Here is a 13,666-nt window from a genome sequence, read left to right on the forward strand (position 1 = left end):
CTGGATAGACTGAACCACTTTATTTTCTTTTTCAAAGTTGTTTTACCTATTCTAATTTCTTTGCCTTTCTGTATAAATTTGAGGATAATCTTGTCTGTGTTTACAAAAAAGTTGCTGTGATTTGGATAGAAATTTCATTAAACCTATTTACCAATTTGGAAAGAATTGATTATGTTTACTGTATTGAACTTACTAATCCATGAACATAATATGTCTCTCCATTTGTTTAGATTTTCTTTTATTTCATTCATCAGCATTGGGTAGTTTTCAGTATACAAATCCTATACATTTTTTTTTTTCAAATTGACACCTAAGTTTTTTCTTTTAATGATTATTAATGATACTGTATTTTTATTTTTTATTTCCTCATGTACATTGCTAGTATATTGAACGGAAATTGATTTTTGTATGTTTAGTGTGTATTCTGAGACCTTAAAGAACTAACTTATTAGTTCTAAGAGGCTTTTTGGTAGATTCCTTGGGATTAACTATATAGGCAATCATGTCATCTGCATATAGGGACACTTTTATTTCTCTTTCTAATGTATTTGCCTTTTATTTACTTTTTCTACTTTATTGCACTGGCTAGAACGTCCCATAAAATGTTGAACAAGAGTGATAAAGGGAGACATTCTGTCTTGTTCCCTATCATGGGGGAAAATTATTATCCTTCACCATTATGTATAATGTTAGCTGTAAAGTTTTTTGTTGATGTTCTTTAACAAATTGAGGAGCTCTCCATTTTTCTGGGAAGTTTTATCATAAACAGTTGTATTTTGTTAAAAGTTTTTTTCTGTATCAAATGATGTGATCATGTGATTTTGCTTCTTTAGCCTACGAATATGATAGGTTACATTAACTGATTTTTTTTAAGTATATTTTCTAAAAATTAATTAATTTTTTATTTTTGGCTATGCTGAGTCTTTATTGCTGCACACGGGCCTTCTCTAGTTGCAGCAAGCAGTCTACTCCCTGGTTGTGGTTCGCAGGCTTCTCATTGTGGGAGCTTCTCTTGTTGCACATCATGAGCTCTCCAGCGCCAGCTCAGTGATTGTGGCCCATGGGCTCAGTAGTTGCGGCCCATGGGCTTAGTTGCCCTGCAGCTTGTGGAATCTTCTCTCACCAGGAATCGAACCCATGTCCCTTGCATTGGCAGGTGGATTCTTAACCACTGGGCCACCAGGGAAGTCCCATATCATTCTTAATATCCAGTATCTAACAAAAAATTGTTACTCAATTTTGAAATGTTACTCATAAGTCAGACAATAAAATCCTGCCCTACTGTGACACAGATGTTAAAATTAGCAGACAAGAATTTTAATGCACCTGTTATTAATAGTTTCAAAGACATAAAAATATGTGCAAATAAAATACCACTACATAGCTACTAAAATAGCTAAAATTAAAAAGAGTGGCACTATATTAAAGTATTGGTGAGGATGTAGAGCCTTTTCATACTGTTCATGGGGTCCTCAAGGCAAGAATACTGAAGTGGTTTGCCATTCCCTTCTCCGGTGGACCAAGTTTTGTCAAAACTCTCCACCATGACCTGTCCTTCTTGAGACTTTATTTTTTTGTGCTCTAAAATCACTGCAGATGGTGACTGCCCATGAAACTAAAAGATGCTTGCTCCTTGGAAGAAAAGCTATGACCAACCTAGACAGCATATTAAAAAGCAGAGACGTTACTTTGCCAACAAAGGTGGGTCTAGTCAAAGTTATAGTTTTTCCAGTAGTTAGATATGGATATGAGAGTTGGACTATAAAGAAAGCTGAGCGCCAAAGAACTGATGCTTTTGAACTGTGGTGTTGGAGAAGACTCTTAAGAGTCCCTTGGACTGCAAGGAGATACAACCAGTCCATCCCAAAGGAGATCAGTCCTGGATGTTCATTGGAAGGACTGATGTTGAAGCTGAGACTCCAATATTTTGGCTGCCTGATGCAAAGAAGTGACTCATTTGAAAGATCCTGATGCTGGGAAAGATTGAAGACAGGAGGAGAAGGGGACAACAGAGGATGAGATGGTTGGATGGCATCACCGATTCAATGGACATGAGTTTGAGCAAGCTCTGGGAGTTAGTGATGGACAGGGAAGCCTGGCATGCTGCAGTCCATGGGGTTGCAAAGAGTCAGACATGACTAAGCAACTGAACTGACTGACTAAGGAAGCAGAGCAACCGGCACTCATATACTTTACTGATCGGAGTATAAAATGGTAAAAGCATTTTCAGAAAAGTGTTAGTGTTTCTTTTATAAAGTTATATACTTGCCTTATGACCCATTCATTCCACTCCTGTATTTATCCAAGAGAGGTATTTATTTGCGAAACAAATGTTTACAGAAAAGCTTGTACATGAATGTTCACAGAATCTTAATGAATAAGAGCTCCAAACTGGAAACACAAATGTCCATCAATAGGTGAATGGATTAACAAATTATGGTATATTCATATAATAGAAAACTACTCAGTAATAATAAGTAACAAACTTTGATACATAAAATACGTATGAATCTCAACACATATGATTCTGAACATAAAAAAAAGCTGCACATAAAAAAGTAGATGTTGTGTCATCCTACTTACATGAAATTCTAAAGCAGAAAATACTAATGTTTCTTGATACAAAGCAGATCAATGGTTGCTTGGGGCCAGGGCAGTAGAGACTGACTGCAAAGGAGGATCGGAGAAGGCAATGGCAACCCACTCCAGTACTCTTGCCTGGAGAATCCCACGGGCGAAGGAGCCTGGTAGGCTGCGGTCCATTGGCTCGCAAAGAGTCAGACACGACTGAGCGACTTCACTTTCACTTTTCACTTTCATGCATTGGAGAAGGAAATGGCAACCCACTCCAGTGTTCTTGCCTGGAGAATCCCAGGGATGGGGGAGCCTGGTGGGCTGCCGTCTATGGGGTCGCACAGAGTCGGACACGACTGAAGTGACTTAGCAGCAGCAGCAGCAAAGGAGCATGAAATAAATTTTTGAGGTGATGAAAATATCCTATGTATTGATTGTAACAGTGATTATATGAGTGTATACATTTTCAAAACCCATCAGATTGTAACTTAAAATGCATTAATTTTCTATATGCAAATTATACTTCAATAAAGTTTATTTTCATTAAAAAGAGCAAAATAAATACAATTACAGATAAATAAAAAGAATCATCACCATGAGATGTGTACTACAAGAAATGTTAGGCAAACTTCTTCAGACTAAAGAAAAATGACACCACATAATCCACAGAAAGGGAGATCACCAGAAATAATAAACATGTCTGTGTGGCAGGTAGAATAATGGCCCATCAAAGATGTCCCTGAGCTAAACTCCAGAGTCTATGAATATGATTACATGGTGGAGGAAAATTAAGACTGCAGACTGAATTAAGGTTGCTAATCAACTGACCTTGAGATGGTGAGATTATCCTGGATTATGTGACCCAATATAATCACAGATATCCTTGCAAGTGGAGGAGGGAGGCAGCAGAGTCAGTGTCAGAAAGCAGATGGCTTCTAGAACCTGGAAAAGGCAAGGAAACAGATTCTCCCCTAGATCCTCCAGAAAAGAATGCAACCCTTCCAGCACCTTGACTTTAGCTTAAGGAGACCCATTTCAAACCTCTGACCTCCAGAACTGTAAAGTAAGAAGTTTGCACTGTTTCACACCACCAAGTTTGGTGATAAATTTGTGTTGTTTTACAAACACTAAATTTGGTAATTTGTTACAGTGGCCACAAGAAAATAATACTGTGGTTTATTATAAAAGTCTGGCTTAAATTTTTTTTTCTTCTCTTAATCTCTTTAAAACTCATATAACATATTGAAACAAACATTATAAACTATATTCTGGAATGTATAACTTATGTAGGTAAAGTACACCTGACTACAGTAATTCAAGGATCGGGCCAGAGGGGAAAAATGAAACTATCCTGTTTTAAGATTCCTGTTTTATATGAAGTAGTACAATAATTGTCTTATCACCCATGAAAGAAATGTGGTAAAATCTCCAATTATGATTATAGACTTTTTTCCTTTAGTTCTACCAATTATTTTATTCATGTAATCTGAAAGCTCTTTTATTAGGTGCAAACATTTAAAATTTTTAAGTCTCTATGTATTGATCCTTTTAGCATTATAAAATGTCCCTCTTTTTCTCTGGCAATACTCCTTATCTTGACATTTATTTTGTCTGGTATTAATTTCCAACATTCCTTGGATCAGTGTTTGCATGCTATATTTTCCCCAACCTTTTAATTCCAATTTATTTTTATCTTTGTATTTAATTACATCTCTTGTAAAGAGCAATAGTTGAATCTTGCTTTTTTATTCAGTCTAGACAGTCTCTGTTTTTTAATTGCAGTTTAATTCACTTACATTTAATGTAATTATTAATAAGTTTGAACTTAAGACTGCCATTTGCTATTTGTTTTCTATTTGTCTCATCTGTTGATAGAACAAGTGGATAGAAATTCACCAGGGAGGTAGAAGACTTGACTAATACTATCAACCACCTAACCTAATTGACATTTATAGAACATTATATCTAACACTTGCAGAATGCATGTTATTTTCGAGGAGATACGGAACATTCACTTAGATAGGGCATCTTTTGGGCCATAAAAGAAGTCTCAATAAAATTTTAATTCATACAGAATTTATGGTCTGGAATTTAATTATTGTTTAGTCACTAAGTCATGTCTGACTCTTTGAGACCCCATGAGCTGCAGCATACCAGGCTTCCCTGTCCTTCATGATCTCCCAGAGTTTGCTCACACCCATATGAATTGAATCAATGAAGCCATCCAACCATCTCATCCTCTGTTGACCCCTTCTTCTCCTGCCCTCAATCCTTCCCAGCATTAGGGTCTTTTCCAACGAGTTAGCTCTTCACATCAGGTGGCCAAACTAGTGGAGCTTCAGCATCAGTCCTGTCAATGAATATTCAGGGCTGATTTTCTTTAGGATTGACTGGTTTGATCTCCTTTCTGTCCAGGCGTCTCTCAAGTCTTTTCCAGCACCACAATTAGAAAGCATCAATTCTTCGGTGTTCAGCCTTCTTTATGGCCCAACTCTCACATCTGTATATAACTACTGAAAAAAACACAGCTTTGACTAGATGGACATTTGTTGGCAAAGTTATATCTCTGCTTTTTAATATGCTATCTGGGTTTGTCATAGGTTTTCTTCCAAGGAGCAAGTGACTTTTACTTTCGTGGCTACAGTCACGTCCACAGTGATTTTGGAGTCCAATAAAATAAAGTCTGTCACTGTTTCCACTATTTCCCCATCTACTTGCCATGAAGTGATGGGACCGGATGCCATGATCCTAGATTTTTGAATATTGAATTTTAAGCCAGCTTTTTCACTCACCTATCTCACCTTCATCAAGAGGCTCTTTTAATGAAGTTCCTTTTCGCTTTCTGCCATTAGAGTGGTATCATCTGCATATTTGAGGTTGTTGATATTTCTTCTGGCAGTCTTGATTCCAGCTTGTGATTCATCCAGCTGGGCATTTCACATGATGTACTCTGCATATCGGAGAAGGCACTGGCGACCCACTCCAGTACTCTTGCCTAGAAAATCCCATGGATGGAGGAGCCTGGCAGGCTACAGTCCATGGGGTCGCTAAGAGAGTCGGACATGACTGGGCGACTTCACTTTCACTTTTCACTTTCATGCATTGGAGAAGGAGATGGCAACCCACTCCAGTGTTCTTGCCTGGAGAATCCCAGGGACGGAAGAGCCTGGAGGGCTGCCATCTCTGGGGTCGCACAGAGTCGGACACGACTGAAGCAACTTAGCAGCAGCAGCGGCACTCTGCATAAAAGTTAAATAAGCAGGGTGACAATACACAGACTTATGTACTCCTTTCCCAATTTTGAACCAGTCCGTTGTTCCATGTTCAGTTCTAACTATTATTTCTTGACCAGCATATAGGTTTCTCAGGAGACAGGTAAGGTGGTCTGATATTCTGATCCCCTTAAGAATTTTCCACAGTTTGTTGTGATCCACATAGTCAAAGGCTTTAGCATAGTCAATGAAGTAGAAGTATAAAAATAAACTTTCTAAAAAGCCCCAAGTATTTTTGTAGTTAAGCAATATACTTCTAGTTAACTTATGAACCAAAGAAGAAATAGCAAAGGAAATCAAAAAACAATTTTAACTGAATAATAATAAAACACAAGATATAAAAAATGTATGAGATGTAATAAATAAAGCAGTGCTTAGAGAGAAATGTACAGCTTATTTTTTAAAAAATAGAGGCTTAAGCAAATTAAATGCAAATCAGAAGAAAAAAATAATAAAAATTAGAGTTAAATTTGATGAAAGAAAAAAACGATAGAGAAAATTAATAAGGCCAAAATTTGGTGCTTTAGAAACATTAATAAAATGGATAAACTCTGAGCAAGAGTCTATTAATCAATAATAAAATGGAGCATCACAGATTATACGTAGGAACAAGAGAAGCTGTCACTACAAATCCTAAGACGTCAAAGGATAAACAGTAAAGAACTTCTGGGAAGATGATAATTATGATGGCACGTATGTTTTCTTTTTCTTAATTAATCTATTTCTTTTTTACTGCATGGGGTCTTCATTGCTGCGCTCAGGCTTTCTCTGGTTGCAGTGAGCACAGGCTACTTTTGTTGTGGTGCACAGGCTTCTAATTGTGGTGGCTTCTCTTGTGGAGCACAGGTTCCAGGATCATGGGCTTCAGTAGTTGCAGCACTTAGGCTCAGTAGTTGTGGCACCTGAGCTTAGTTGCTCAGTGGCATGAGGTATCTTTCCCAGACCAGGGATCGAACCCGGGTCCCCTGTGTTGGCAGGTGTGCTCCTAGCCAGGGAAATCCTGGCACATCATTTTTCAATCTCTTCAGATCCCCACATAAAAACTGACATGGCAGCTGGAGACTCAAAATTTTAAAAACATGCACAACATTTACAACAAAATTTGGTGACAATTTATCTCCACAACCCTAAATTACAAGCAAGTGGGGACAAACCACCAAGAGCCACCAGACTATATGAGTTCAGCATCTGTACAGAAGAAAGAAGGAACCAAAGGGATGGTATCTGAGAGAATAAGAATAATAGACTCCCTAAAGTGTCAAGAGGTGCTCACTGGAATCAAGAAAGGCCAATGAGAACAGTAAATGAAACTTAGGAGGGATCTGCAGTCTAAAATAGCAAGTGAAGGGACTTCCCTGGAGGTCCAGTGGCTAAGACTCCATGCTCCCAACGCAGGGGGCCCAGATTAAACCCTTGGTCAGGGAACTAGATCCTGCATGCCACAACTAAGACCTGGTGTATCCAAATAAATACATATTTTTAAAATTTACAAATAAAATAAAGTATCAGGTGAGTGCAAGGGGCCCACAGTGAGAAGGACTAAGTGGCTGGAGCAGGTCAGACACCTATGAACCGTCAAAACCAGTCCACCTGGAGAAACTGCTGCTGCTGCTGCTAAGTCGCTTCAGTCGTGTCCAACTCTGTGCGACCCCATAGACGGCAGCCCACCAGGCTCCCCCGTCCCTGGGATTCTCCAGGCAAGAACACTGGAGTGGGTTGCCGTTTCCTTCTCCAATGCATGAAAGTGAAAAGCGAAAGGGAAGTCGCTCAGTCGTGTCCGACCCTCAGCGACCCCATGGACTGCAGCCCACCAGGCTCCAAGAAACTGCTAGGAGTGAAATAAAAATATAATAGGATAGGGACATCAGAGATGAAGAAATCAAAGATGGATACCAATCTAGAGCCAGGAAATCCCAGGAAACAAGTCAGACAAAACTAACAGAAGACGGAGTTCTCTGATGCTATAAAAGCTTTTCTGAATCCTGACTTATTCCTTAAGTTCAAGAAAACTAATTTCACAGAAAATGAACAATAGGAAAGTATCAAGGTGAAATGTCATATAAAGTTATTACCAAAAAACTGTAAGCATAACATTAGACACTGTGAAAGCACATCACAGAGATGTGCCACAAAGCAGATCAAAACTGCAACCTACTGTTTGAAAACAAACTAAAAGACACTAAGAAAACCATATGTGAAAGAACAACAAAAATCCCGATTAGAAAAACTCAGCTTTATTTCAGGCAAATAGCATTCAAATCCTTTGACCCAAATCTCTTGTCTCAACCTGTTGCTAAAAAATTGACAGTGGTCCTAGTACCTTTCCATTTCCTTCTCCAGGGGATCTTCCCAACCCAGGGATCAAACCCAGGTCTCCCACATTGTGGGCAGACGTTTTAACCTTTGAGCCACCAGGGAAGCCCTATCAAATCTAAATGCCAGCTAAAACTGGATTTTCCTTCTATCTTAAAATCTCTTTTAATTTGGTGCCCCTACATTAAGCAAGCCAACACGCTTTTTTTTTTTTTTAATCCAACCATTCTTGTCTGCTTCCAAGGCCATTTTATATTATCTTATGATGTTCCTACCTTCTTGGCCAATTATACCTACCCAAAGGCCCAAATTAGGTCTTCCTGAGAAATTCTTTCCAAACTTAACCTCCATCTCATTTAGGTGATATATTTATGTTTGTGTATCTTGTTTTCAGCACCAAACTGTACAGTACTAAAATATATTGGCATCTGCTCACCAGCTCTCTATGCTGGACTCAAGAAAAAAATCAGTTATTATCTAAGCCAGGGGATTCCAATCAACTGGTCAAGATTAAGATCTGATTAGTTGAAGCTACTGCTGTTCACACTGTTGAAAATTCATCTCTCTTTAAATACCTTTCCCAGGACTTCCCTGGTGATCCAGTGGCCAAGACTCTGTGCTGCCAACGCAGGGGGCCCAGGTTTGAATTCTTGTCAGGGAACTAGATCCCATATGCCGTGACTATAAGATCCCACATACTGCATCTAAGACCCCATGCAGACATATAAACAAATATATATTTTTTAAAAAGATTACTTGTAGAACTAAAATTACATAAGGGCTAAGAAGAAAAGAGTATAGTATACCATGACTATATGCCCTCACAACGTAGATTCATTATAAAGTTGTTTAATGAGGGGGTGAACGGCAAGTGCATTTGTAAAATACTTTAATGTTTTCAGTAATCATATTGGTGGTAGTATGTTGTGATTGAGATAGAAGAAAGGAGTAATTATGGAATATTCTAAATCTGTCATCTCCTGTGTCTTTTTTGTTTTGGCCACACCCCATTGTGGGATTTAGCTTCCTGGGCAGGGACTGAACCCAGGCCCTCAGCAGTGAGAGTGTGAAGTCCTAACCAATGGACCACCTGGGAATTCCCTCCTGTGTCCTTGAAAACTAGGATTCTTAAGAAAGGAACTAGAGAAGAGATTAAGTAAAAGTTCTTTAATCTTTAATTTGAATTGAAAGTATTACTATGTACTTATGAATTATTTTAGTGTGTGTATGTACATGTGTGTGTATATATATATATATATAATATATATATAACATATATATATATAATATATATATATAGTCTATTCACTGAATCTATAGCTCTGTCCACTGTAAAGGCCTACCTGTGTCCTTGAAATATAATTTCTCACTTAAAAAACTGAAGGACTTCTTAGAGAAATGGTTGATTCCAGTCTGGGGCAAGAAGTGTACAAGATGACCCAGGAATATTTTGTCAAAACAATCAGTAAAGAGAGCTGTCAAAAATTACTAGAGTCATCAGAAGAACTAAGAAGTCAGCCTAGTGTCCACTGGCCAAAGTTGGTGCACTTCAATAATGACAATATGAAACCCATCGGTTCCTAAGGGCTTCCTAGGTGGCGCTAGTGGTAAAGAACCCACCTGCCAATGCAGGAGACCTAGAGACTTGGGTTCAATCTCTGGGCAGGAAGATCCCCTGGACAAGGGCATGGCAACCTACTCCAGTATTCTTGCCTAGAAAATCCTATGGACAGAGGAGCCTGGCAGGCTACAGTCCATAGGGTCACAAGACTCAGACATGACTGAAGTGACTTAGTATGCATGCATAGGTTCATAATGATACATATATTTATTATAATAATATTTTTAAGAGTAGTCAACTTTGGAGGATGATAAGGATTCAATTCATTATCTTCAAAACTGGTGAAAAAAGAAAAGTCAAAGTGAAAGTTGCTCAGTCATGTCTAACTTTTTGCAACCCCATGGATATACAGTCCATGGAATTCTCCAAGCCAGAATATTGGAGTCAGTAGCCTTTCCCTTCTCCAGGGGATCTTCCCAACGCAGGGATCAAACCCAGGTCTCCTACATTGCAGGCAGATTCCTTACCAGCTGAGCCACAAGGGAAGCCCCCCCAAAAGAATCAAATATTTATTCTACCTTTCCTATGTGAACTGTACACTCAGAAATCAAATAGTAGATAAGAGGATGTTTCTCTTTTTGAAAGTATTTCAATGAATAAATAAAATTATAGAATTATTGGCACCATTTTGTAATCCTCAATGAATTAATGGCTTTAGGCAATAAATATCAACACCTGAAAAAAAATCATAAGCATAGAGACAGGATTTATATGCCTCTTAAGAGTCTTGCCAAAGTGATAAAATCTGTTTGATTCAGCCTCTGGAGTCAGCTACCAATTTGCAGGAGATATTGAGGACATAAGAACATTCAGAACTGTATGATGAGTATCTATATCAGCAAAATCCAGACTGTGGTAAACTCTACATGTCAAATGGCCCAGGTTGTTAAACAAATAAATTGTAAGGAATCAAGAAAGGGATGAATGGGGGACTTTAGGTTCAGTTACATTCAGTCGCTCAGTCGTGTCCGACTCTTTGCAACCCCATGGACTGCAGCATGCCAGGCCTCCCTGTCCATCACCAACTCCCGGAGTTTACTCAAACTCATATCCATTGAGTTGGTGATGCCACCAAACTATCTAATTCTCTGTCGTCCCCTTCTCCTCCTGCCTTCTTCAATCTTTCTCAGCATCAGGGTCTTTTCAAATGAGTCAGCTCTTCACATCAGGTGGCCAAAGTATTGGAGTTTCAGCTTCAACATCAGTCCTTCCAGTGAACATTCAGGACTGATTTCCTTTATGATGGACTGGTTGGATCTCCTTGTAGTTCAAGGGACTCTCAAGAGTCTTCTCCAACACCACAGTTCAAAAGCATCAATTCTTCGGTGCTCAGCTTTCTTCACAGTCCAACTCTCACATCCATACATGACCACTGGAAAAACCATAGCCTTGACTAGACAGACCTTTGTTGGCAAAGTAATGTCTCTGCTTTTGAATGTGTTATCTAGGTTGGTTATAACTTTCCTTCCAAGGAGTAAGCATCTTTTAATTTCATGGCTGCAGTCACCATCTGCAGCGATTTTGGAGCTGCTGCTGCTGCTGCTAAATCGCTTCAGTCGTGTCCTACTCCAGCGACCCCATAGACGGCAGCCCACCAAGGCTTCCCCATCCCTGGGATTCTCCAGGCAAGAACACTGGAGTGGGTTGCCATTTCCTTCTCCAATGCATGAAAGTGAAAAGTGAAAGTGAAGTCGCTCAGTTGTGTCCAACTCTTAGCGACCCCATGGACTGTAGCCTACCAGGATTTTGGAGCACCCCCCCCCAAAAAAAAAGTCTGACACTGCTTTCATTGTTTCCCCATCTACTTCCCATGAAGTGATGGGACCAGATGCCATGATCTTCATTTTCTGAATATTGAGCTTTAAGCCAACCTTTTCACTCTCCTCTTTCACTTTCATCAAGAGGCTCTTTAGCTCCTCTTCACTTTCTGCCATAAGGGTGGTGTCATCTGCATATCTGAGGTTATTGTATTTCTCCAGGCAATCTCAATTCCAGCTTGTGCTTCCTCCAGCCCAGAGTTTCTCATGATGTACTCTGCATAGAAGTTAAATAAGCAGGGTGACAATATACAGCCTTGACATACTCCTTTTCCTATTTGGAACCAGTCTGTTGTTCCATGTCCAGTTCTAACTATTGCTTCCTGACCTGCATACAAATTTCTCAAGAAGTAGGTCAGGTGGTCTGATATTCCCATCTCTTTCAGAATTTTCCACAGTTTATTGTGATCCACACAGTCAAAGGCTTTGGCATAGTCAAGAAAGCAGAAATAGATGTTTTTCTGGAACTCTCTTGCTTTTTCCATGATCCAGCGGATGTTGGCAATTTGATCTCTGGTTCCTCTGCCTTTTCTAAAACCAGCTTGAACATCTGGAAGTTCACGGTTCATGTATTGCTGAAGCCTGGCTTGGAGAATTTTAAGCATTACTTTGCTAGCGTGTGAGATGAGTGCAATTGTGTGGCAGTTTGAGCATTCTTTGGCATTGCCTTTTTAGGGACTGGAATGAAAACTGACCTTTTCCAGTCCTGTGGCCACTGCTGAGTTTTCCAAATTTGCTGGCATATTGAGTGCAGCACTTTCACAGCATCACCTTTTAGGACTTGAAATAGCTCAACTGGAATTCTATCACCTCCACTGGCTTTGTTCATAATGATACTTTCTAAGGCCCACTTGACTTCACATTCCAGGATGTCTGGCTCTAGGTGAGTGATAACACCGTTGTGATTATCTGGGTCATGAAGATCTTTTAGATTAGATTAGGAGACTTAAAAAGACATCAAATGTACTAAATGAAGTAAGTCAGAGAAAGACAAATATCATGATATCACTCATGTGGAATCTAATTTTTTTTTAAATGATACAAGTGAACTTATTTATAAAACAGAAATAAACTTACAGGTATTGAAAGCAAATGTATGGTTACCAAAGGGGAAATGTGTGAGGCAAGGATAAATCAGAAGCTTTGGATTAACATATACACTCTACTGCAATCAATAAGGTTGACAACCAATAGGGACTCACTGCATAGCACAGGGAACTCTACTCAATATTCTGTGATAACCTAAATGAGAAAAGAATCAATATATGATATGTATAACTGAATCATTTTGCTGTACACCTGAAACTTATACAACATAGTAAATCAACTACACTCCAATAAAATAAAAAGACATCAAATATTTTCAAATGGACAAGACTATATAGTATCTACGGATGTACGTTTGGATGATAAAACTATATAAAAGATACAAAGAAGTTAATACTGTAGTCAGGAAATGGTTGCTTATTGGCAGCAGAGTAGTGTTAGTTGCTCAGTCATGTCCGATTCTTTTCGATCCCATGGACTGTAGCCAACCAGTCGGCTCCTCTGTTCATGGAATTCTCCAGGCAAGAATACTGGAGTGGGAGGCCATTTCCTTCTCCCGGGGATCTTCCCAACCCATGGATCAAAACTGTCTCCTGCATTGCAGGCAGATTCTTTACTGTCTGAGCCACCAGGGAAGCCCAGATATAATGTAAGTGCTATGTAAATAGTTGAAGATGAGTGGCAAATTCAAGTTTTGTTTTTTGGAATTTCATGGAATTTTTTTCCCAAATATTTTCCATCCTTCGATTGAATCCACGGATATGCAAATATGTAGGGCCGACTGTCTTTTCTTCTCTCTAAATACCAAATTCTTAGCAAGTAAATAATACCATATACACTTTCAAATTAAATTCACAAGTTTCTTGTTTGTGTGTTTGATTTTGCTTTAACCTGTCATGTAACATACTGCCATGAGTCTTTGAATGTGGCATCTAAGCAAAAAAAGCTGCATATGGTCACTCTCTGTATGAGAGGTATAAATAAGTAAGGAGACAACATTTTTGTGGACTATTTTTAAAGCA

The sequence above is a fragment of the Bos mutus genome, chromosome 3, assembly GCF_027580195.1.
Source record: "Bos mutus isolate GX-2022 chromosome 3, NWIPB_WYAK_1.1, whole genome shotgun sequence".
In the NCBI taxonomy this organism is placed as follows: domain Eukaryota; kingdom Metazoa; phylum Chordata; class Mammalia; order Artiodactyla; family Bovidae; genus Bos; species Bos mutus.